General features: G+C 44.4%; 1 protein-coding gene across 4 annotated transcripts in view; it reads left to right on the top strand.

Moving 5' to 3' along the window:
- TMEM117 (transmembrane protein 117) overlaps nt 1–27586 on the top strand; it is a 2403846-nt gene that overhangs the window by 1362466 nt on the left and 1013794 nt on the right. The window lies entirely within an intron of this gene.

The following is a 27586-nucleotide window of genomic DNA, read 5'->3' as shown; positions in this document are numbered from 1 at the left end:
GCACTAACCAACAAACAGATGTGGATGCAAAGTATTGTTTTTCCATTTTTAACAGGTTGAAAAATTAATTTGGCAAATGTCATCGATATTTCTTTTGACTCTTACCAAAACTTCAAATTCCAATTTTCAAAATACACAATTGCCTTCGGAAAATAAATGGCAACTGAAGATATTGAATAACAGGACTTGAAGCAAAGTAATTGTCCGAATTTGAGTCATTAATTTGGGGAAGCAGTGACCTTCACCAACTCAATAAAACAATTTGCAGGGGCACTTGGTATGGAGGTAAGAGGGACAAACCTAGTTCTTGGAGAGTACCTCTTGTAGTTATGACACAAGCAATATGCAATTCCCAGTGAAATGTGTGTTAAATGAAAGCAATGCAAACATTTGTAAAATAAAGAACATAAATTGCAAAACCGATTCTGAAAAATTTAAACAGGTATAATTAGCAAACAAATCTTTAACATCTGAAGTGGGCAACTGGAGATATGAATTCTTAAATATTTAAGGCAAAACACACCTAAAAAATAAAGTACCTGCTTCCACACCCTGAAGATGCTGAGGAAGATATTAAAATGGCTCCCAAGCAACACAAGAAAAAACTGTTACTCATGTCCCAGTCAACAGCAAGTTGGACCAGGGGAACACTCTCTGACAGGATCACCAAACAACTCACTAGAACACTGCAGACAATCCAGAACTCTGTGGCCCAGCTCATCCTCAACCTCCCACACAGAACTCACATTACACCACACCTCAGGGTACTACACTACCTTCCAATACACAAACATGTTCAATTTATACTCCTCACACAGACATTCAAGGCACTCAACAAGAGAGGCCCCACCTACCTGCCAATCATATCTTCTTCCACCAATCATCCAGATACCTCCACTCCATAAAACTCCTACTTGCCAAAATCCCACTCATACACAGAACCGGATTAGGAAGAGGGGCCTTCTCTGACATCGCGCCTAAAGCGTGGAACTACCTCCCTTTCCGCAACAGAGCACCCTCTCGAATTCCACAAGAAGCTCAAGACCTGGCTTTTAATGGATCAGCCTACCATACCTAAGGCCAAGATACCCTTGCAGGTGACTGTGCACTTTACAAATACACATAACATAACAAAGCATCATTAAAAAAACAACAGTTTGTGATTTACAGTACTTAAACATGATTTCAGGCAGAACATTATAGTGCAGGCATTGGATCTAGCAAGGGGGTTCTCCCAGTAAATGTTTTATTATAGAATGTAGTCTCTGAATTGAAATTCAAAACCCTTCAGGAGGGCAAGGTCTAAGCCTGAGGCCCACAAGGGTTTCTTGAGGTCGGTCAGGTCATTGAGTAGCCACAGAAACCATTGTTTTTGGTGCCAAAAGGTTCAAGTGGGATAAATCTGGATCTTGTAGCCGCCAATGTTGTGCTGTTGCTAGGGTATATTTGCTACCTTGTCCCCAGTCCTAGGATTTTCCTTCAAACTAAGTCAGATTTGGTTCTTAAAATCCTTCAGTGTTACAGTGCCAGAAACTGCAGCAAGACAGGGCACCAGGAGGTTAGATATTTTCACCACAAGGTAGTGCTGAACCCATTTTTACCACAGCAAAAAGCCTCAGCTTTTTTCCACTCCCACTTTTTCTAACTACTGGGAAAGTTCCTTCAGGTCATTCCTGGTGTCTCTAGGTCCTCACGGCAGGATTGTCCACATCTTAATGCTTTCCATCCATGCCCCCTGCAGAGTTTAGTGCTCTTTGGGCAGCTAGTCCTTGATGGAGACAGCATTCCTTTTTTCTTTTAGTGAGTGTCCTTGGAGCAGGCACACACTTGGTCAGCCATCTAGCCCTCGGAAAGCAATTAGTCCCTGGGTGCCAGGCAGAAGTCAGGAGTCCAGAATTGTATTTCTTCCAGCAGTTCTACCTTCTTCAGATGAAGTCTTACCTGGTCCATGAAGATTTCGAGTAGTTGGTGATGAGGTGCAAAATCCCAATATTCAAAACAGTCAAACCCTTCTTTACAGACCCCTAGATTATTCCCTATTTACATGAGTTTTCCTCACCCCAGTCATGGTTAGAATTAGTGTTCTATACTCCTGAGGATGGAGACGACAGATTTAAGATGGTGCTGGTAATCAATCAGAGTTGCCCCATTGGGTGTCTATATGTCAAAAGAGGTAGTGATAAGGCTGCACTTTGCTCTGCAAATGAACTGTTTCTGTTTCATGGGGCTGATCCTTGCTCAGTGACCCGTTTTGGCAATACCCCTGCCTACCAGGGTCCTGAGGCCGAGTCATTAGCCTTTGGAGCCCAAAGTTAACTCTATCCAGGAATGTGCATTCTGTCTCTAGAGATGAGATGAGTGGCAAATAGGATCCAAGCAAATTTTTATTCATGCAATGCAAAGTATATGTTTACAAAGTTACTGTTCTAGTAAACTTATCAAAATCTGATTTAACATTTGAATGTGATTTTGAAGATTAAGTGTAAAATACCTTTGTATTATCTTTCTAGCATTTTAACAAGTGGGTATGTTAAACAAATATTATAATCACACCTAGGCTTGTCTATGGGATATCTTGACTTAACTTCCACAGTGAAAATAGCACCTAGGCTTTCATGCACTGTGAGGTCCTATATTTTAAATATATAGTGTGCCACATTGTTACATATATGAAGCACCTTGCCGTGTGTGCTTACAGAGCACACTTCTGGCTGAAATATTAATATACACAAATAGGTTTTCTTACGTGACAAAAGAACGTTTCCCCACCACACAGTACTGCAGTACCTTTAAACTACAGCCCAGCCAGAGAACAGTGGTGCTCCAGCAAAATAATATATATATTCTCGATATCTGTGAGTTGTGTATTTACACATTATAGCTCACTCATGCCATTTACCTTTCATCCCATTGATACAGTTTCTGCATCATTTACCATGTCCTTATAGCAAAGGTATATAGACAAATGTTACCAATAACATTTTATGGCCAGATTACACTCACTGTTGCACTGAATGCGAGTCTTAGTGCAGACCGTCGTAATACCATTCAAGAATATGGTTCATAAAAATGCAAAATATCAGAGATGACCATGCCAAAAAGGCACAGTTCCTCTACTTTGCTAAAGTAATCAACTATACCCTTTAAATGTTCAACCCACAATGACAACAGGATATGAAAGCCAGAACAGAGCAATCTAAAAACACTTCAGGTTGAAAATATGAAATAATAGATATTATAAATATTGTGAACTGCATTGGAATTGGATGGATGTAAACAATGCTTGCTTCATATTTACACATCACTATATTTAATAACCAATGGCAGCAGACACAGAGAATATTATTGGCAGCCGCATGATCTCAACTATCCTGATAACACTTTTGGGAAACTGGTGTATGCCCTCTAGTGGTGCATGTAATACTAATGTTTATACCATGTATTTCTAGATGGGTTCGACATATGTTCTTACATTTTGCAGTCTGATGAAGGAGAGTGTGTTTATTGATGAATATGCATTTCCTCGGCAGTACCAGCACAACTATGCCCCTAGGCCTGCAATGTGGTGACTAGATCTTGTGTCTTCATTCAGACCACCTAATTAAGGAACTTCTCGGTTAGTGAGAATTCATAATTTTGTGAAATCTAATTTTCAGTAGCGCTTCCAATGGAAGCCTTTATCATGAATAACCAGATTCTAATCCTGGGTATTCACTGCTTTAGCACAAACGTAGAAAACATAAGTCGACTCTCACTGTTGTTATGTCCTAAGGGAATTCTAGGCTGCTTTAAGAGGGCTCTCAGAGAGCCTGTCAGGGCAGTGCTGGAGAGCAGAGAGTGCAGCTTCAGGTGAAGAGAGGGGCAGGGGAAGGCACAGCAAGTGCAAGGGGTCAGTAGCAGGACACAAGCTTTTTTCTTTTAATCTTTGGCTGGAGTGGCCAAGTTATGTATTGCTCCCCTATCAATACTATGTCCCTGTGTACATTTGGAAAGCAGGGTCAGATGATGGGGGGAGGGGCATGCATTGCATAACTTTATAGATGGCTAAAAAGTAAATAAAGGGATGCGTTTCATCTCTGTGTTGAGTGACTGCAGAGACAACTTGAGCTTCTCTCTTGCTGTATAGTTGGTGACACTCAGAAATCCCTATTGAAAAACATCCCTATTATTCACTATTACCCATCTATATTTGTGTGTGTATCTTTGCTGTATCTATGTCCTGTCCATTCCTTCATTGCTAAAGAAGCAGTTTAAGAATCTTAATTTGCCTTTTACTGAGATCCTTCTTTATCCATAAGTGGACATCTCCTTGAGGCTTCCGTAGATATTCTATTTTAGAATCCTTCTGCATAGCAAGACTGGCCCTGTTTGAAGTTAGGTTCCTCTGACTCATGAGTGGTTTTGGCTTTGAGGCGAGTCTGGTACGCACGTCGTTCCTGTAGCAGCCACATACGTCAAATCTTCTCTCTACCAGATGATGCAGATTGGTTGCCTGAATTTAGTTTTTTTAAGTCGTACCTGAAAAAGCAGAGGATGCTCATTTATAAGCCCATTTTCTACTTGGGGCACAAGTGTGTGTGACATCATATCCCATGGTCTTATATTATCACTCCGAGACATTTAAGAATGCAGGTTCAGTTCATGAACAGACTCGACACTTTGGGACGGTTCAAGTGAAATCTAGTTTGACATTTTTCTTGCTCTTAAAACCCTACATGGCTGTCAGTCAAGTTACTGCCACAGCTAGTGAGCTCTGCAGAACTGTTGTGCAGTCCTCAGTGCGAAGGGACTCGCAAGGAGTCAAATTTACCACTAGATACCTATTGCAACGCCTTCTTTACTAGGCCTTTCTTAGTTTTAATAAGGACACTTTCCGGGTATAATTTGGAGCATGATCTTTTATTTTCAATGTTTAAGGTTTCCCGTTGTATTGTTACGGAGTCTAAAGACCTTTGGGGCTCGCACGCTAACTTATAGCATCTCCTGGTGCCTGCAATCAACCCCTTTAACATTACTGGTGTTCAATAGAGGAAATAGGTTTTCATTTAAAAAAAAAAAAAAAATTATAATTAATGTCATTACGGAACACCTTTAACCTACCGAGGTCACTTTGGAAGTGAAACACAAATTTTGATTGTGTCATGGGACAATGAGTTATTAGCAGTGGTAAGGCAAGGTATCCACAACTTTAAGTAGTCATAGCTACACTTTCAATCACATTCAACGTATCAAATTACATTTTTAATTTATATCAAGTCAACTTGATTTAATTATGTATAAATTAACAAAAGCTAAATGCTCGAATGGGGAGCAAGTCAATTGAGTTCACCGGACTCTTTCCACAAACAGTATATATTGAATGAAATGGAAGTAAACAACAGTTGACATTCAGCAGTAGTTGTATCAGCTCAAACAAAAATCTGGAGTGGAAGCAGAAAGTAAAATTAAATGCACCATAACTTGAAAGTTTCTTTCATTCTCCTCCAAGTACTCATCCGAATAATGTATGTATGAATGCCACTAACGATGAGTAATGCATTATTCCAGAAACATCCTGGGATTCACAAAACATTGGCAGCAATTCTTGCCTACCTCAGTGATGTACAGCAGGGACATGCATTAGCAGATTACTGGATGATGGGCACATCTCTGCAGGGTCGTTCAAGGGCACCGGATATCGCCTCGGCTTACATTAGAGTTACAACTTTTTGATATTTTTATTTAGTGCCATGTTTTTAGTTATAGTGTCACTTGGCAAACTGAAGAGCAATCGCTTTATTTCATAAAAGCTCTACTTTAACATTTGAGAAAAAAGAATGATGTGAGTGCATCAAGCTCATCCTTTTTATCTTAGCCATGTTTCCTGTTTGCAAGACCTTCGCATTTCATATAGGTACTCTTAAAGATATTTGTGTATTCGATAAGTGAATTTGAAACTGTACATGCGGTCTGCAATTTGAAAAAGCGTAAACCTGAAATGGATGGAGATACTTGTAACTGCAGATTTCTCACCCAATGAATCTCCAAAGGCAAAAGACTAGATCCGGAAAGTGGAACTACATCTGCGGCGCCGGTAGGTGTCTGTGGTGCCAACTGGGTGTGGTAGTGCCCCGAATGTGATATCACGGAGTCATATATGACATCACCTTGGCACTCTGTTTTTTTATGTGCCCCTTGAGATGCAGTTGTCCTTTATTCCAGGTAGTTTCAAATATTAGACTGTTGTGGAGTACTTTAGGGACAATGCCACCAGAGAAGAGGCCAAGATTCCATATGTGTCTTGCTTGCTCCCCTGAGGCTCGTCTTTTTTTTTAAGTTGTTTTTATTGAATTAATGCATAATTCAGGTACAAACAATAAGAACACAGTTCCAACCAAGAACCAGCCAATATGTCTTTCGTAAGATACAGAGTTCTATAAAACAAGTCAATATAGTTACACGTAAGGAATGATACATCCAAGAAATAAAATGTGTAGTTCAGGCATTAGTACAATCACACATATCACAAGCGAAGCGTTAACCAATACGTTGGTGAAATTATAGATGACATGACACGTCAGAGGCGAACAGAGAGCATATATTATCTGCATATGTCTGATCAAGAGCATGCCTTACGACAGCCACACAGCCCCGTTGCAAACCGGTCTAGTGTGACATGGAAATATAGCATTAAGGGATTGTACTGGGGTTGGGCCCAGGTGATACAGCACTAGTACGCGCCCATTGCAAGAAGGGTCCCCATGTATCTTTTGGTCTTGAAGTCGAGGGCATCAGGTCCCAAAATTTTCCAAGTTGTGTGTGGCCATATGTCACATCAGACAACAAGTCTGTAAACTTTGGTACCCTCTCTCTCCCCCATCGGATAGCCACTTGCCACCGCGCATAAAGTAAAAGAAGTGCATGCAGTTGGTGCTGTTTAGGTGGAGTACAAAAGGGGGTGGTGATTCAGATGCTCCGTCCATCACCACCCCCTTTTGTACCGTTTAGGTGGAGTGGCCTGCACACAGCCAAGAAGACCCAATGTCGGGGAAGTGGCTATGTTCTGTCAATTGTTTGATTTATTGCTGCAAATATCTCCTGCCAAAACACACTCAACCACGGGCAGTCCCAGGTGACATGGGGGAAAGACGCTGGTGCATATCCACAGAGCCAACATCTATCATCTTCTCTGAGGCGCATGCGGTAGAGGCTTATCGGTGTCCTATATTATCTATGCAGGAATTTAAAATGGATGAGGCGTAACCTGTAGTTAGGGGAGAGCTCAGACAGCTGCCTGCAACAAAAGTCCCACTGTTCTGTCAGTTGAGGGTCAAGTTCGATATTCCACTTTTGCAGGGAATTTGGATTGACTATCTGAGCAGTATTTTGCATTCTAGTGTATAAGCGTGTGACTAGTTTACATTGGGAAGGTGTTCTCAGGATATTTTCCAAGGCTGGCAGTGTTGGGGGAGCTTTAGGAAAACCTCCCCAAAGTGCACGACATGCAGCCCTCAATCTGTGGTATAAGAACCATTCCGCAAACGGCACATCACGGTGGTCAGTCCCAGTAGGGGGTGGCCTAAACTCACCATCTGGGTATAAGTCTGCAAAGGTGTGTAATAGCATGTCTTTAATCAGAGTCTTATCCACCACCCCTCTATGCAAGGTAGCATGGGATTGCACGCCAGCGGTATAGATAGCGCATAGAGCACCGGGATGTTAGCTTTTTGTAGTGCGTGCCACGCCCAACGTAGGGTACCTGCCGTGCCTACATCTCCCTTGGGACGGTGCAACCTCTGATATAGCTCCACCTCGAGCGGTATCGGTGCCACCGCGTCAATTTCCACTGCCACAGGCTATGGCGTATGGTGTACCGAGAAATGGAGAAACTGGGCCTGTGCACATAATGCATAGAGTTGCATGTCCAGGGCGCCCAGTCCACCCTGTCGTAATGGAAATGTCAAAAGATTCCACAACACCCTGGCTTGTCCACCCGCCCCCACGAGGGAGAGCAACTGAGATCGCACGTTTTTGAAGAAGTGTTGTATGAGGGGGATTGGCACATTTACAAACAGGTATAGGAATTTCAGTAAAATGATCATTTTCGTCAGTGCCACATTCCCTGCAATAGATAAGGGCAGTTTAGACGAAATTGCTACGTTACCTTCCAACCAGGTATATGCCCTTCCGAAGTTCAAATTCCAAATCTCCTGCAGATTGCGGCTCAGCCACACCCCCAGGTATTTGTCTGCTTCGGCCTCCCATTTTAACAGGAATTCAGATGTCACCTCTGGGGTACCATCAGTCAATGGAAAGATTACCGACATCGCCCAGTTTATGGAGATGCCTGCTAATCCTCCGAACCTGATAAACTCTCGAAGAACCGGATCTAGATTTTCCTCGGGGTTGAGGATATACAGGGTCACATCATCCGCATAAAGGGATATTAATGGGCTACGGGTAATGAAACCTATTCCCCTTGCAGTATGGTGCTGCCTAATTCTGGCTGCCAGGTGTTCCATAGCAATAGCAAATAGTAAGGGCGATGATGGGCAGCCCTGTCGAGTGCCCCGCGATATCTGAAAGGATTCAGACACTAAACCATTGACTCTAACCCAGGCTAGCGCTTTTGTATACAGTAGTTTGATTCGATTAATAAACAGAGGGCTCAATCATATATGTGCCAAGATTGTAAACAAGTATGGCCACTCAATCGTGTCATGCTTTTGTCGCGTCTAAGAAAAGGGCAGCGGCATGAACACTTGGGTGGAGATAGTGTAACACTAAGAGCATGCAAGTTGTGCAAAGTCAACGGCCCAGCGATAAACCCCGACTGGTCTGGGAGAGCAATCATTGGAAGTAGTGGCTGAAGTTGATTTGCCAACAATTTGGCATAGATCTTAACGTCCACGTTGATCAAAGACAACGGCCTGTACGAGCCAACCTCCGTTTCTGCCTTGTCCGGTTTCAACAGTGTCATGATCATTGCTTCTCTGATGGATGGTGGAAGGGTTTCTGCCTCCAGTGCTTCTTCGAATACTGCGAGTAGCCTGGGAGCCAGTTCTTCTGCATATGTTTTGTAAAAGGCGGTCATCAGGCCGTCTGGTCCACCGTAATATGGAGGTCCATGTAGACCCTGTGTGTATTGTTAAACCACACCAGGGCAATAGAATCAAAAAATTCCTGCATGCCCTCTGGGCTTGATGTCTGGGTGGCTGTGTATAAGGAAGAGTAAAACATGTCAAATTCGTTGAGAACCTCTGTTTGGCCTCTGATGGAGCCCCCACTAGCACTGTTTATCTCGTGTACAAAGGCAGTTGATTTGCATACCATACCCAACAACGTGCGGCCCGGTCGATCACCTTCGCCGTATCGCCTTGCCTCTGTGTATTTGCCCAAAAATGTGACCGCCCTCTGCGGTTCTTCTGCAAATTCCAAAAGCTTCACCTTCAGACTCGCAGCTGTGCCTGGGTCGGTCTTGGAATAAAATTGTCCTTTGAGTTCCCTAATCTGTCCCTCCAGGTCTGCTAAAGTGCCCCTGATGGCCTTAACGACACCCGTCTGCCGTGCTATACATTGCCCTCTAATCGCAACCTTAAAGGCATCCCATAACAAGGGTTCAGTAGCCACTGATCCAAAATTAAGAGCAAAATATTCTGTAACATCAGATCTGATCTCCTCTTTGAAGGCCTCTCTAGTAATAAATGGGGGGGCAGTCGCCAAAGTGAAAGCGCGCGGGGTTAGAGTCTGTTAAAGACAGTTGAAGTAAATAGGGGGCATGGTCCGATAGCGAGCGTGCCAGGTGGGCCACTTCAAGTGTCCTGGTTGCAACATCAGGAGACATTAACCAAAAATCTAAACAGGACCAGGTCGCATGCTGACTAGAAATACATGTCCCCTCCCTGAGTTCAGGGTGTCGGACCCTCCATATGTCCAATAAGTCACCGTCAGATATAATGTCTTTTAGGGCCGTACTAGCCTGAGGGTGTAGGGAACGAGCTGAGCCGCATCTATCAGAAACATCATTTAGTATGGCATTGAAGTCACCTCCCTATAATATTGTGTGGCAATCTTGTGCCTTTATCCGTGACCAAATATCCCGAAAAAAGTCCCAGGAGTCAACGTTCGAGCCATATACTGCTGCCAGTATCATAGATCTACTGCTCAATCGGCCACTCAAAATCACAAATCTCCCCTCAGGATCAATATATGTAGTGTCTCCCCGCCAGTCCACTCCCTTACGAATGAGTATTGCCACAACCCATGCATAGTTGGAATAGATTGCCAATTGTGTTTCTCCCCATCTGCTATGGCGTAGTCATTGCGACGGTTTCACATTAAGGTGTGTTTCCTGCATAAAGCAGATATCAATATTGTGTCTCGTCAGATAGTCATGCACCAGTCTAGCCTTCATCCCATCGTTCAGTCCTCTAACGTTCAACGTGATAATGTTCAATGTGTTAGTGCATGCTCCCATAAGAATCGCCCACCTCCAGTTCTCATACCTGACCACTGCATGTTATAAAACTCCAGTGTAACATATCTAAGTGTCCGACATCTGCATACTGGTATAGAACTAAACAATTAAACCCCTGTCTTCCCCCTCCACCCACTCCAACTCCCCAATCAGGTTGTAGCATACCCTTCCCAATTCCAATGGTGGAAAACTTGCAAACAAAATATAGGGAGTCTTCCCAAGGGGGCGAGGTTAAGCCGGCGGACTTCCCTGTCTTTACAGGGTGGCCGGGAGTAAGGTGGGTGGGCCATTCACGGCGTCTGGTGATACTTATTGATCATTTTTAGTTAGCTCCCCTGGGCTAATAGGGACCAGCACCCCACAGTATTGAGCTCGACCAATTTGAACCACATGGGGACTTCCTCCCTTGACAAAAATGGAAAATCAACAGAGTATGTGGAGGACATTACAGTTAGTCTAGACAGCAGATTGGTTTACAACTAAACGTATTTTAAAATACTACACTTAGGCTAGTCAGCAGATGTGCAGCATTTCAATCATTGTCACTTAGCTGGCCATCCGAGAGCTCCTCTCTAGCCCTGGCATCTTTGGATTTTCTACCGCCTACATGGTTAGCAAATTTCTGCGCAGATTTAGCGTCTGTGAAATAGTGGGCAGTCCCATTGTGCGATACTTTTAGTTGAGCCGGGTACAGCAAGGAGTAGGGGATCTGCGCCTGAAGGAGAATACGTTTAGCTGGGAGAAATTCTCTGCGCGCTGCCTGCACCGCCGGAGTAAAGTCCGGATAAAAGGATATGTTATTTCCTTTGTGGGTGATTTGTCCTTTTTCCCTTGCCAAATGCAGGATAAGGTCTCTGTCCTGGTAATTTAGAAGTTTGGCCAATATCGGTCGCGGTGTCCCGCCGACTGGGGGCTTCGGGCCTAGAGATCTATGGGCCCTTTCAACCAAGAAAACCGGGGACATGTGCGGGTCAAACAATTCATGCAAAAGATCAGACAAGAAGACTTCCATTTTTGAGATAGATGTGGTCTCTGGAGTACCTGTAATTCGGAGGTTGTTGCATCTGGACCGCGCCTCCAAATCCAAATCTTGGCCCTCATGACGTTTAACAATTTATCCATATGCAGTAGTTGTTCCTTTGTTTCGGTTTGAAACTCATGGAATTCAGTGTGACTGTTCTCCAAGCTGTCCAGCCTAGTTTCGTGCGTGGTCACCTGATTTCTTACAGAGTCCAGCTGCGTTGTCAAAGTATCTAGCTTCGTGTCTATATTGCGGAGGCTAGAGTGCATTTCTAGCATTAATGTTGGCAGGTCTTCCCCCCGATCCTCCGACTGTGAGCCTTGGCTTGGGTCACATTGCGCGTCAGGGTCAGTGTGCCTGGTCGCGCATTTGTTTTCAAAGTTTATCTTGGGTTGCTTAGCGTCGGGCTTGCCCATTCGTCTAGCAGTTAGCAATGTGTACAGTGCACCACCACCCCACCTCAGCACTTCACACCACTTCCTTAGCTGCGCGCCAGCTGTGCACACACAATTTTGAAAGTTAGGGCACTGTAATTTTTGAAGTCACGGTGCCTGGCCAAGTTGAGATCACTGTATAGTGCGCCTCAGACCAATCTGCGAAGATATCACAGGCCGTGCTTCAGTACAGGCAGAGTCAGCGTGTCTCGCACTCTATATCCACATTTGTTTGGGCTTTTAGGGGGGAGGACAGGGCCTCCACCCGATGGCTGCTGTCAGCTGGCCGGCCAGCACAATCACAGTGAATAGAGGGCCGCAAATACATTCCAGACTCTCACCTCTCTTCATACCAGGTCCAGGCAGAGCTCCGTATTTAGTGCCCAGCCCACGGATCTGTGCTCTCCGTCTCAGCTGTAGCAGTAAAATAACTTGTGACCAATACAGTACCTGCGCGTAGCTTTATCTCAGTCCATGAGCCACGGTGATATAGTATATGGATGAGTCTCAATGTGTTTACATCCAGCTCGCGTGCTCGCGAAGTGTAGGGGTCTTAGTATGGCACCAGCTACAACAGAGGCACTGCGTAAGGAGCACAGGCTCCAATCCCCCCAAAATGGCGGCAGCTGCTATTTAGCGATTTCCTCCCCGGGCAGCTGGTATCTCCGGGTGTGCCACACCCACACTGGGAGGATTCAGAGTCCACCGCAGCCCCTAGCTAGAACTAGAACTCACTGTGCGGGGACTTGTATTCATCTCAAAGCAGGTCCCTTCATGGAGCAGCTCTTGTGGTCAGTGAACTGTTCTATGGCCTTTGCCTCAATATCATCTTGAGAGCAGTGTTCTATCTTGGTGGGTGTGGGACTGACAATAATGCCCAGCTCTGCATTAGGCACCATCAGCTTCACTGCTACCCTCACCATCTCCTTATGACACCACTGAGGTACACGCTTTGATACATGCTTAGCAGAATATGCTCTTTTCTCATCTAGCTACATTTGGTGGGGCCTTCAGCAGCCCCAGGCACCTTTAGCTTTTACATCCACGCCTCTGCAGGTGGTCTGTTCCTGGTGCGTCTCAAAGCCACCACTACGAAAGATGATGCTCAAGCATTAGCAGCGGTTATATTTCCAGTAAAGCCCTTTCCACCTTTAACAGCAGCGCTGATACCAAAGGTATCTACACCACTGATTCTGGCTATATTTTTGAGACATATTTGGTGATTTTCTTTTGAACCTTCACAAGACTTTCTTAGTCCTTAGTTGTGTTTACTTTAATGTTCAAAAGGTCAACGATAAAGAAGGCTAACTCTGTTCCTATTCCGAGAGTGTAGTGGTTTCTGTGTTTGGTTCCACAACCTAAGTGACTTAAAAACTTCTGAAAGAGTTTTTCTCCATTGTCCCTCAGCAGTCCCTTCAAAGGACTCTTTAACCTTTAAGGCTCTGTTGGGCAAGGTGGCTGCAGTCCTGGAATTACCTTTATCCTGTGCAAAAAACTAAGACCAACATTTTGACTGAAATTCTGCTGACTGGTTATTCGATGTCAAAACTCCTATCACCTTTAAATGAGATGTTGTTTGAATCAGTTACATCTCTTTAGAGTTATCAGATGTGAAGACTGTCGACTGTGAAGTGACTCGTCATCACCAGGCAGGCCTAGGTGAGCCAACATTTTTGTCTTTTAACTCCTTCTCAGACCGAGAGTTTAGGACAAAATTTTACTGGATTTATGGAAGTTGTTTCTGGCCTTTCTCTCTCCTCCCCTAATTACAGGGAGCTTTTATGGATATAGTTGTCGGAAAAGAAATTGTTTTCCCAAGGAAGTCTGGCACTGTGCTCTTGTAATGCCATGAACATTGTATGCATTACTGCTACAGTCTTCTGGCAGAAGTCCTGGCTGGTTTTTTTTTCCAGATTAGGAAATGAAAATGAATGAAATGAAATATGGGTTTTGGTAGAGCGCGTATTTGCCGTGGCGTCTTAGCGCTTGCTGCCACAGGTACAATCGAGGAATCATCCAGTCAGTTAGGTACCGGTAAATAGCCAGGTTTTAAGATCCTTCCTAAACTAAAGTAGGTTTCTTTGGGTTCTAAGATGCAAGGGCATGGAATTCCATAGCTTTGGGGCTAAGTGTCAGAAGCTTCTACCGCCCCATTTCAGTGTCTTTACCCTTGGAACTATAAGCAAGAACGCAGAAGCGGAGCTTGGACATCTCTGTGGGGCATAGTGCTCAATATATTGGCTAATCTGTCCCGGTCCCTTTCCATGCAATGCCTTGTGTAGAATGTACATAGATTTAAACTGGATCCTGGCCATAATAGGGAGCCAGTGCAACTGTTCTAGAAAGACTTGACTGATGAGACAGAATCTAGGTAGTTTTAGTAGTAGTTGCGTGGCAGCATTTTGCAGAGTCTGCAATTTATGTATCACACTTTTTTTGGCTCTGAGGTAGAGTGAGTTACAATGATCAATTTTTGACAGAATAAGAGCCGTAATGACCTTTTTCCTGAGGGGCATCGGAATAAAAGGAAGTATTTTCCTGAGAATTTTCAAGGTATAGAAACAGGAGGAAGTAATACTGTTTACCTTGTCTGATAGGGAAAGATGATCATCAATTACAACTCCAAGGTTTTTTACCTTCTTTACGGGTTGAGGCAGGGCCCTGCTGTACCGGGCCACCAATCGGAGTTCCAGAGTGAAATGTCCTTTCCAAACATGACTACTTCCGTCTTCCCAGTGTTCAATTTGAAACAGTTGTTTTGCATCCAGTTAATAATATGGCTCATGCAGAGATTAAAACGTGCTGCCACAATCTCTGGTTTGACAGCAAGTGAGACAACAATTTGCGTGTCGTCAGCGTAACAAATGGCTGTAAAGCCAAAGGAACAGATAAGCTTGGCCAGTGGGGTAACATATATGTTAAACAGGTTGGGTGAGAGTGCCGAGCCCTGTGGTACCCCACATGGTATGAAAAAAGAGGGACATTTGTGCTCGTCTAACGTCACTACTTGTCTATTTGTTAAATAAGACCGAAGAATATCTGCAGCCTTATCAATAATGCCTATTTCTGCCATCCGCTGAAGAAGTTTAAGGTGGTCCACCATATCAAACGCAGCGGATAAATCAAGTAATAATAATATTGCCTTCCCGCCCTGATTTAATTGTGCACGTAGGCTTTCAGTAAAAAGTAGCTGCAATCCATGCAGACTCGGTGCTATGCCGTGGCCTGAAACCATGTTGTGCTTGATCAAGTTTGTCATTAGTCTCTATGAAGGTCAGCAATTCCTCGTTTAATGCTTTTTCAAGAACTTTTGACGGGGATTGTAGAGAGGTAATGGGGCAGTAGTTGGCAACTTCCGAGGGATCAAGGGTCGTTTTAAAAAAAATAGGTTTTATCAGGGAATTCTTCCAGTAGGCCATAAACTGTCCTTGATTTAGGATGTTGTTCAAAAGAGGTGTCAGGGTCTTAGCAATAACTTCTAGGACCATATGAAAGACCATGGCCGGGCAAGGATCTAAAGGAGAGCCTGAGTTAATTGCCATGATAGTTTTCTAAACTCTGTCCTGTGTGGGAGGACTGAACTTTTCTAACTAATTCCATTGGTATTGTTAGACCTGGCATCTTTGGCGTGGTTTCCCCGGTCTTTTTGGCTCTTTTTTTAAGCTGTGCTGGATTTTGTTTTTGCTGGTTTAAATGCTTTGGGCACTTTGCCACTGCTGATCAGTGTCATAGTGCAAGTGCTCCCTGTATGCATTGTTACTGTAATTGGTTATCCAGGATTGGCATATTTGTATCACCAAGAAGTCCCTAGTAAAGTGCACTGGGTGTGCCAGGGCTGGTGATCCAAATGCTACTAGTGGGCCTGCAGCACTGATTGTGCCACCCACCTGAGTTGCCCTAAAATGGTGTCTTAGGCCTGTCACCGCAGTGCCTGTGTGCAGCCTGTGAACTGCCATGTCCTTCTGGTCAGTGTCCTCACTGACCAGCCCTAAACCTTCCCTTTCTGTACACATTGGTCACCCCTATGGAAGACCCAAGGTACCCCCTTGGGCAGGGTGCAGTGTATGTGAAAAGTAGAGCATGTACTAGTGCAGGTGACATGCTCTGGTAGTGAATAACAGCCATTTTCGTCTTTTCACTATTGTAAGGCTTTCGTACCCATAGGCTATCATGGGGAATGCTGGCTACAGTGGCTACCAGCATATCTTCCCATAGGAGCAAGATAGGACATAAAAGTCTGGTATCCCTGAACTCAGAATTTAATAACACATCTTTTAGGAAAGGTTGTTTTTAAATCCTTTGTTTGAGAACAGCACTTTTAGAAAGTGGCTGTTCTATTGTCTGACCTTTCTGTGTGCCTTGGCCTGTTTGTGAATTGACTGTCTGGTTTGTGAGTGACAGGGGCTGGGTGGCTCCCAGAGGCTGAGTGGGCCATCCCTGGGCTGAATAGCTCCATCTGCATCTAGAGTGGAGGGAGGGGGTAGCACCTGGGCCTGAATAGGGCTGTGCCTGTCTTCCACAATGCTGGCTCCACCTCCTGCTGGGCGCTGACGACCCTGCCCCTCACTCTGATAGGAAAGGAGAGGCCAGGAAAACAAAGTGCTCAAGGAACACCCAGAACTGGTTCAGTTCGGGCTCAGAGCCCTCCTGCACAAAGGGAATAAAGACTTTTAGGGGTATAAGTACAGGATCCCTGACTACAGAAAATGAGATCATCCTGGAATCAAGAAGGAACCTCTGCCAAGGAGAAAGCTGGAAGACTGAAGAAGGAAGACTGTCCTGCTGTTGCTTTGCTGGATTGACCTGCAGTTGCTTTGCTGCCAAGGAGAGGGGAAGGACTTTGTTGTTGCTTTGTCCCCTTGCTTGAAGAGATCTCCAAGGGCCTGTTGTGAGCTGGCCTTCTGTTTAGAAGTCCCAGGAACAAGAGGACTTCACCCCTAGCTTTCCCTTAACTCTTCTGAGAGAGTTCTGCCCTTCCTGAGTGCTGAATCCGACTGAGGGGCATCTGGAAGTTGTGGCCTGCTGTTTGGAAAGCTGGAGAACAAGAAACTAAGGCTATCTGCAAATTTTCACGCACTGCTCGCTTGCGGAGCGCATCCCCGTCAGTGCGAGGAAATTCCCGCCTCTGCGAAGTTCGAGATCGTCGCAGCACCTGTTGCCGCTGCAAGAACCGGCGCATCCTTCGCTTGCGTAACGCATCGCTCAGGTGCGGGAAAAGTACCATGGCTGCGAGTATCGTCGCAGAGCCTGTCGTCGCTGGGTGAGATCGCCGCACCGCTTGCTTGCGGACTGCATCACGTCACTGCGAGTATCGTCGCAGAGCCATCGCATTGAGGGCCCACGAGAGGAGAAGATCGACGCTGCGCCGACCATCGCTGCCACACCTGAGGTTGTCGCCGTCCCAAAGATCGCCGCATCGTGCCTTTCGAGACGCTCCCTACGGAACCTACACACCGGAATCCATACAAGGTATTGCCTCCCTCCCCATACAGACTGGGCTCGTCGCAACATGCCCGCTGCGTCCAGCAGGGTTGTCGCATCGCCTCCCCAGGGTCTCAGGAGTGACGCATCGCTTGTTTTCCACCGCCACAGCTTCTGTTTTGGAACTTTGTCGCATCTAAAGGTACTGTTGGCTAAACGTGATGCAACTGTGAACTATTCTAATGCAACTGTGGATTATTTTGACGCAACCACTAAGAACTCTTTAAAAACCTTATCTTGAACTGTGTATGTTGGATTTTTGTCATTTTGGTCTTGTTTAGTTTAGATTAAATACCAAGGGGGTGAGCAGGGGTTATCTAAAGAGTGGTCCCTCCTTACCCTGACTAGAAGCAAGGGTCCCTATTTGGACAGTGGTACCTACCTCTGCCAACTAGAGACCCCCAGTTCTAACAGGTATCAGTGGAGAATTTGTCATATACTTTGACCACTTTGTCGTGGAGGAATTTAGCAAGTTTGTCACAGAACTGTCTTGTTGAGTTAAACTGTTTAGTATTGCCAAAGTTAGCTAGTTTAGAAACTGTCTATTATTTTTTTAGGCGCCTTGATGCCTCCGGGCTTAGTTGCGCATTACAAGACTTCTTTAATTTCATTTCATTTCATTTCTTGAAAAGTTCTTGGGAAGTGTTCTTGGAGGCCATAATTTTCTCAGTAAAATAAGTGGATTTTGCCTCGTTTATGGCTTCCTTATATATTGCTAATGCGTCTCCGTATTGTTTTTTATCTAACTTTGAATATTCCTTTCTCCAAAGTCTTTCTTTGGCTCTACAAATTTTTAAAAAGTTTTTCAACTTCGTGTTATACCATGGGACCGATGACAATCTGTTTTTTGCACGTACATTAGTTTCAGGGGCTAGATTTACCACGGCCTGTTCAATCCAGCGATTGAGGTGTACTGCTGCTTGATCAGGATCAGTGTCCAGATCGGTGCTCTGTGATCGCAGAGCAGTCTGAAGATCAAGAGTGTCTATTTGTTTCCAGGGGCATGATACCCTTGTTCTATTTGTATCAAGAGTTCTATTTAGGAGCCCATTTGTATGGACTACCATCCAGAGTATGTTTACCTGTATGTGTATGCCTACTGACAATTTGCTTTAAACCTAAACTAAGAAGCCGGTCTATTAACTCCTTTATATCAGTGTTATCGACAGATTCCAAATGAAAGTTAAAATCTCCTAACACAGTGCAATTAGAGCGTACCATGCAGGATTCCATAACAGTTGAAATACACTCAATGAATGTATTTCTGTGTCCAGGTGGTCTGTAGACTAAAAGTCTATTAAGGACATCAGTGCTAGTAGCTTTATAAGCTAAACTGTATGGCCTCCTCTTTAAACTGGGGAATGTCAGAGAAAGTTTCTTTGATGTGTGAACGGTAAACGATGGCAACCCCGCCCCCTCTTTGTCTTTTCCTATCGATCCTGTATAAATCATAACCCAAAGGTATGGCCACGTTTAGGTCTGGTTCGGAGGCACTGTGGGTCCATGTCTCTGTGCGAAACAATATGTCTGGGAAGTGAAGTTCAATAAAATCCGCGAGTTCATGTCTATGTTTGGGAAGAGATCTAGTGTTCAGGAAGACACCTGTTAAGGTACGCTTATTACCGAAACGTGTGTCGAATCGAGCAGTGTCGGTCTCTTCTAGAAAATGGGGCACAGAGTGGCCATTACCTAGAACAAGATTGCAAGTGGGACAGTCCAGTGCCTGTGAATCATTTCTTGGAAAGATAGGCTGACATATATTGCCCTTAGCTGTATACTGAATGTTCATCAATGTTGATTTATCATGAGTAATCCTAGAAATTTGACCAGGGGGTGTGGCGCATGGTGCGGGCTTGCCTTTGGCTTCCTTCAGCGCACCGGCGGCACGCCCACTGCAAGCGTCCCTTGCACAGTCGCAAAAGCATGCCTTATAGGATCTCGTGGAGGGAGAAGTGCTCAGCTACTAGAGCGCTGACCTCTGGAAAATGGCGGCCCACCGACAAATTGTGGGACCGTTAGGAAGTGGATCTCGGTCCAGGCTTGAGGCTTTTAGCTCACGAGCCCCAACGCAAAATACAAGTATTTATTTTATCACCACAAACCCACAAATGTAAAATCAAGTTTCAGAAGTGCTCAGATTAATGTGCAAAACAATCAATTTTAAAAGTATCTTTCAGTTTTAAAAATATTGTGTCTGGCAGATAGCAAGTACCCCCCAAACTGCTACATTCAATTCCCACATGCTAACAGTGTTTTAGGCTGCGCTACGCGGTCGCGAAAGCATGGCTTCTTATAGGATCTCAGGATCTCGTGGAGGGAGAAGTGCTCAGCTACTAGAGCGCTGACCTCCTCAAAATGGTGGCCCGCCGACAAATTGCGGGACCGTCAGGAAGTGGATCTCGATCCGGGCGTGAGGCTCTTAGCTCACAAGCCCCAACGAATTAATGCATTCCTACTCACTCTGACTCTGAACTTTAATCTTTTTGATGTGCTATTTTATAGCTATGTACTCTGTCTGACAATTTTACCACCCTTTATGATATTCTTCTGTATGGCTCACCTCCAGTCCTTATTATTGCAATTTGTGCATGGCTATGCATAACTCTACTCCCCCCTTTCTCAGTCGTGCTTTGCCTTTATTTTAATTCTCTCTGTGGTTTTTAAGTTGCATGCTTTCCCTTTTTTCTTTTTCTTATCAAGTGGTTTGTTCTTTTATATATATCCTATAGTGCACTATCTATGCTCTTACACCTTAATCCATTGGCGTTTATTCTTTATTTACTTCTTTTTCTTGATAATTTGTTTTACATCTTCCTCATTTTTAATTTTTAATTTTCTGAATGTACATTCTGATGTGTTCCATTCTTTTTGTAATATTTATTTCATTGTATTTCGTATGAATATGCTCCCCCCTATTGTTGTTCCTCTGTTTGGTTCACCCTCATTTCTTATCATTACTACCTGGTTTGGCCAAAGGTAACTCCACTCCCCCCTTTTACTAGCTCTGCTTACTACAGTTCGGTCGTTTATTTTTGTATTTTGTTGTGGATTTTACTTAATTATGTTGCCCCCCCACATGTATGGTCTCACCCTCACCTCTCACTGTTGGAATTTGCTTTGAGTAATCTTAGCCTGACTCCCCCCCTTCCCTAACCCTGCTTTCAACATTCTTGTCCTGAGGATTAGTGTGGTCTATTCTTTGTGCTTCCGCTCTCTCTCCCTAACCCTGCTTTCTATATTCTCGTCCTGAGGATTAGTGTGATTTATTCTTTGTGCTTCTTCTCTCTCTTCCTATTCTTCTAATCATGCCTACCATCACTCGTCCCCCCTATATCTCAACATCACCCATCTCGAAACATAGCCCTAACTCTTGGTCTATCCTCTACCCCCCATCTCTCCAAACATGGTAAGAAAAACTTCAAACACAAACTTCTCTGTCTCCACCCTGAAACCTTATTTGTGGATCACCATAATAGCCTTCACTCCTCCATTCTCACCAACTATATCTTCTACTCCAAACGTCCATCTAAATGGAAAAGCCTGTTTCTTCGACACCTCCCCATCACTAATTCCCGAAATATCCCATACGGTCTGAAACTCTCCACCACTCCCTATGCCTCCTTTCCGGGCAAAATAGATAGTTCCATTTTCAAATCGGGAAACATTCTAATCCAAGCGTCTGAAAATCACCTCCACATCTTTGAACACCACTTTAGCGTTCTATCCCAATCCCTTGCTCAGTCAATGAATCCTCCCCTCTCACCCCCTCAACCCCTTGACCCATCACCACCACTTCCGTCCCCAGCCCCCCTTTCCCGTCCCTCTGTTGTAACCCAACACCTAGCTCCATCATCACCCCTCTTGTCTCCTACTCCCTACCTCCTTTCCCCGATTCATCTTCCCCATCTCCCATGTTTGATGTCTACACCCAATCGCCATTGACTACTCAAACCCTCAATTCTGTTACTCTCATTGACACCCTACCCCCCTTTACCCCCCTTCCCCCCGCACTGAATTTTTCACACTTCCACCCAAGACTAATGCCCTTTCCCAACCACAATTGACCTCCACGGCCTACATCACTATTACTAGTACTGACTCACTTCCCCCATTATCCCCTCACACTGTTCCCCCTCCTCCTCCCCAATCATGATGACTATTCTCTATCTCTACTTACGACCCCAACTCCCAACATTACAACTTATTACGACAACGGTTTCTACCAGTCTCCTATTGTACATGCCTCCCTCCCCTCTTCTACCAATGACTATCCCACCCCCTCTCATGATTCCTTTCTAATACCCATGTTACCCACACGTCTACTCTTGCTTCCTCTTTAACCCTGAATTCTTTGTGCTCTGATGTACGCTCCTCTCCTTTTGTTCACCACTTGAACAATCCCCCCTTCTTCCACCTTATACAACCCCTCAACTATTACTCTAGTCCCTCCCACTCACCCCCTTATGTCCCCCATACCAATAACACACCTTCTACTCATCTCTCTTCCCTTGACTACCATTTCAATTCACCCTCTGATGCACTTTATCCTCTCCTTCCTCCAGTAACCGCCCCATGCCCCCTTAAAAGCCCCCTTAAAAGCCCCCACATCCACACCACCAATTCTTCTTTCTCACACCCCCGTCTTCCCTCTTGCAACCAACAATATACCAGATTCGCCAACCATTACTATCTCTCCACCGCAATTACCGAACTGCCTGCCTAAAATGAATACCTTAACTACGTCTACCTCTGATGTCCCCCCTTTCCCCAAAAATGATCACCCCCCACATTATATATAATTCCCCCCTCCCCTCCAGGTTTTCCACCCCTCCCTCCCCACTATCCCACTCTCCTAGATAACTCTAACTCCTCTAACTTCCTAAAAACTACTGATCCACTCCACTCCTCACTTCTCACGCAAACACTCCTGAATGTTGAACTTCTCCTTTCGTCCCTTGTTTTTGAATTCGCCTCCCTCAGAACTGATGTCTCACTACTTACAAAAAAACCCTCTCTTCTGATCACGCCCTTACATCGGTCCCCTCACAACACATCTTATCATCGCACATCAACACTCCTCTCACTTCTCCTACAAGCAGCCCGCCTAGCGTTGTTTCCAACAACTACACTCCACCTTGCACACACCTCCCTCCTAAATACCGAACCCCATCCAAACCCGTTGAACTTACCAATAACGTCCCACCTTGTACTGACAACGTATCCTCCCCTCCACTACTTGACCCTTGCCTTATGTCCTTGGGAGTTCACTTTTCTATGAGCTCCCTTGTCTCTCCCTTGTCATCCACCCCCACTATTCCACCTAACCATCAATCTGCTATCCCAGTTCTCTTAGGAACAAGCAGACTTCCCCTTCTTCCGGCATCACCTAGACCCCCTCAACATCTTAGACCTATTCCCCCTTGTCCCCCCACCCAATTGCCAGACCCCACTCCCCTCTGTTGCATGTTGATCAACTGCAGATCTGCCTCCTGCCACGCAATAGAGATTGCTGAAACCATTTTCAGTGAAAATATTGACATTGCATTCTTAACCGAAACTTGGCTCAACCCCCACTCCACTCCTATCCTTGACTTGCTCATTCCCCCAGGTTATTCCATCATTAAGAAAGATAGAATCGATCAAATAGGAGGTGGCCTTGCCCTAATTTTTAAAGATGAACTTAATCTCTCGCTATTCCATCTAGAAGACCCTTCCTCCTTTGAGTACCTTTGTGCTGATCTCAATATTCCTGGCTCACCCACCATTCGGTTACACACTATTTACCACCCCCCTAGAAATTGTATCTCTTTTACTGAGGAGATGTATGATCTTATTATTCAAGCATCGCTTTCCCACTCCAAGAATCTCTTTCTAGGTGATTACAACATCCATTGGAATAAAAACGATGACCCTGCTGTCATCCTATTTAAAGACACCATGGACATCACTGACCTGACCCAACTCTGCCAATCCTCGACTCACAACAAAGGTTCCACCCTTGATGCTATTTTGACTAACAAGAATCTGGCCTCTCTCTCAAAGATCCTTCCCGTAGACTGGTCTGATCACCACCTTATCCTCTTCTCCTTGAATAGCTCCATTACTCGCCCCTCCCCCATCGGCAGTTTACCTATGAAACCTACTCGTAATCTTCAGCTCATGTACCTGGTGAATTGGAATCCTCAATTAAATCACGCTTACTTCTCCCCCCTCTCTCTCACAACACCAATGACCTAACTGAACATTACAATAACTCCATTCTTGAAGCCCTCGACCTAATTGCCCCAATCAAACTCAAACAACAAAAAAAATCCCTCCTAAAACGTGGTTCAACTCCGACCTTAACAATGAAAGACGGGCCCTGAGGCAATCAGAACGTGCCTGGAGGAATCAGCCCGCCGCTGATAATCTGATTCTCCTTAGAATTGCAGGAGCTATATACAAAAAACATATTTTTAATGAAAAAGCCTCCTTCCACAACTTGACCAGGCTAGAAACCATCCCAGAGAACTCTTTAACATCTTTAAAAAACAAACTTCCTCTGGCCCTCCGAAATTATTAGCCACTGTGGAAAGATGCGAAGAAATCGCCAGATTCTTTTCAAATAAAGTCAACACGATCAAATTATCCTTCTCCTCCCCCCTCTCTCACTCCAATACTCCCTCGGCCAACTCCCCCCCTGAACATTCCTACTTTACTTTTATCCTCCTTTCCCACGTATCACCATCCATCTCAACACCTCCCTACTCCCCGCCAACGTGACTCCACACACATTGACCACCATGCTAAAAACAATGCTTCCGGGAGTGAATTCTGTCTGGTTTCAGAAACCACTATCATCAACATCATTTCTAAACTCAAACCATCCTCTCATACCAAAGATCCTCTGCCCTCCCATTTGGTTCAAGAATTCAAATACATCATTGCCCCAATATGGACCAATATCATCAAATCCTCCTTTTCCACTGGCTGTGTTCCTGCCTCCCTTCAGTTAGGCCAAATCTCCCCCATTCTCAAAAACACCTCCGCTAACCCTAATGACCTTAACAATCTACGACCTATCTCAAACCTTTCCTCTCTAAAGCCCTCGAAAAATGTGTCCTGTCTCAATTAGATAACCATATCGTCTCCTTCAATCTCCTTGCTGTTTTTCAATCTGGTTTTAGAAAGGGATGCAGTACTGAAACTGCTATGCTCAATATCACAGATGACATTCATCGCTCAATAGACAAAGGTGAATCCTCACTACTTATCCTCTTTGACCTCTCGGCTGCATTTGATACTGTCCACCATCCCACCCTTCTTAATACTCTCAAAGATTGCTTTGGTTTTAAAGGCACTGTACTCAAATGGTTCTCCTCGCTCCTTCAAAATCGTTCCCAACAAAGTAAGCTCAATCACTGCCTCTCCAAACCTCAACCGGTCTCTCTTGGGGTCCCTCAAGGTTCTATCCTTTCCCCAACCTTATTCAATCTATTCATGGAACCACTCACCCTCATTCTCAAACATGCTAAAATCAGTTACCACCTATATGCTGACGATACCCAACTTTACTACAGGATCAAATCTCACAATGACATTCTTCACCTCAATGATACCCTGAATAAAGTCCAAACCTGGTTCCATCTTAAACATCTCAAATTGAACACTAAAGAAACGGAAATCATCCTTTTCACTCCTAAAAACAACTCCCTTCCTATCCAACTCTGGATCACTGACATCAAAGCACTTAACTGCTACCTCTCCATCTCTAATTCGGTCAAATCCCTAGGCATCAGCGTCGATCAGAATCTGAATCTCGTCCCCCACATTAAAAATGCAGCTAAAGGTGCTCTCTTCACCCTTCACCACCTCAAAATAATTAAACCCTTTATTCCAGCTGATGACTTCAAAATCGTTGTCCAATCGCTTGTCCTTTCCAGGATTGACTACGGTAACGCCACACTTGCTGGCACCCCTAAAGTCCACCTTGCACCGATCAAATCGGTTCTCAACCTAGCTGACAGACTTAGTTCTGACTGTAAAAGATTTGACCACATCTCTCCTGTCCTCAAAAATCTCAATTGGCTCCCAATAGAAGGAAGATCCACTTACAAGATTGCATGTATACCTCACAAATCACTTCACCAAAATACCCCCTCTTAACTTTCTGGCAAACTAGAAAAAGCAGGATGCTCCAGATGCCAGAGGAGCACTAACTCCCTTGTCTTAATCCCTCCTAGACTTAAATGTAAAAAGACCCAAGCTTGTGCATTCTCTGGTAATGCTCCCACGATTTGGAACTCTCTCCCCAAAGATCTTCGCTGCAACCCCTCCTACCCTCTCTTCAAAAAAAGTCTCAAAGCTCTTCTTCTCCAAAAAATTGAGGTAATTAATATCACTGAATCTGACTCTGCTCACTCTTTTCCTCTACCCAACACCTATCCCTCTTTTCTTTCTCTCTCTCCCCCTCTCTACACCCTCTTCTATCGCTCAAATCTCAATATTCCTCACACCCTTATCTGATCACTCTGCCTCTTTGCCACCATCTCTCATTTGATTGCTATTTCTTATTCTATGTTAGTAAACTGCACATTGTTCATTCTGTCATGATATGCTTACCTGCCTTGTAAAGCGCTCTGATACTCTTGGGTCCAGTAACGCTATATAACACCTTTTAAATAAATAACAAAAAAAAATAAAAAATAAGTTTTAAAAGTGCTCAGATCAATGTGCAAAACAATGAATTTTAAAAGTATCTTTCAGTTTTAAAAATATTGTGTCTGGCGGATAGCAAGTACCCCCCAAGCTGCTATATTCAATTCCCACGTGCTAACAGTGTTTTAGGCAGCGATACGCGGTCGCGAAAGCATGCCTTCTTATAGGATCTTGTGGAGGGAGGAGTGCTCAGCCACTAGATCACTGACCTCCTCAAAATGGCGGCCTGCCGACAAATTGCGGGACCGTCAGGAAGTGCATCTCGGTCCACAAATCTAAAATCAAGTTTTAAAAGCTTTCAGATTAATGTGCAAAACAATCAATTTTAAAAGTATCTTTCAGTTTTAAAAATATTGTGCCTGGCAGATAGCAAGTACCCCCCAAGCTGCTATATTCAATTCCCATGTGCTAGCAGTGTTTTAGGCAGCCCCTAAAGCGAAGCGTCACTTGACTGAAGTACTTAAGGATTTTTAGGGACTGTTGCAACTTCTTTGATCCTGTTGTGGCACTGTGGATTTGTTGGCCAGGACTATGGGCACTTCAATGGTCTTTTGAGTGCATGCTTGGTTATGCTCCTTAGGCCGCCACTGGAATGCCCAGACAAATGTACTAGATGCGGCCTTTGATAGTTTTAATTTCTTTAGTAGCCAGTAGGCTTCCCTGGGCTAGGAGATGCATCACTGGCTGATCTGTGGGGTCAAAATCTGCTGTGTGTCCTGTAGGTGACATAGGAGGCTCAGAAGCTTTATGTGACTGTGTCTTTTTTGGCACCACCAACACTCCTACACTGATTATCAACTGCTGCTACCTACTTGTGCATGAAAGAGGCTTGGGGTTTTAAGCTTGAAATTGCAGGGATGTTTGCGGTCTTGGGTCCATGTTGCACAATGTTTCCTCCATTCTCTTGTGGTTTATTGCTTTTGGTATTTATTAAAAAGGTGAGGAATGTCCTCTGGAATTATCCATAAGAAGGGTAAGCGACTCATCTTCGATAACAATGTTTCTGGTGGATACTTGATTTTCCGATTTTCACCAGCCCACCTATATACCCATTCAGAAAAGGATTATATATTTAAGAAGGGTTCAAGTGGGTTTATTCACCACAGTGCTGTGGCTATCGTTATTGTTGTCTTTGACTCTAAGGGTGTAAAAAAAGGATGAGAACTGAGATAAGAGCTCCAGAGTGGCACTTACATTAATCTCGGATGTCACACCCATAGAGGTACGAGTGTTGAGTTGGATCCGTGACACCACCCACTGGGCGCAAGCGACGTATTTCAACTTTTTCAGATACACTGTAGCACTTGGGGAGATTCTGTAGATAAGATGTTTTGAGGGAGGAAGAGTTTCCATCAGAAATATTGCTATCAAAAGTAAGTAACTTATTCTTTTTATTTGATGGCTCACACGATTTGCAATTAATAGATGAAACACAAAAGAAGACACAACATTTTCTTCTGTCTGGAATAACTTGCATTCTTTTTTCCTTTATCTGCT

Source organism: Lissotriton helveticus, chromosome 1_1 (genome assembly GCF_964261635.1).
Source record: "Lissotriton helveticus chromosome 1_1, aLisHel1.1, whole genome shotgun sequence".
NCBI classification, from domain to species: Eukaryota; Metazoa; Chordata; class Amphibia; order Caudata; family Salamandridae; genus Lissotriton; species Lissotriton helveticus.
Note: the sequence above shows the minus strand (reverse complement) of the source record. Positions and strands in the feature narration are given on the sequence as shown.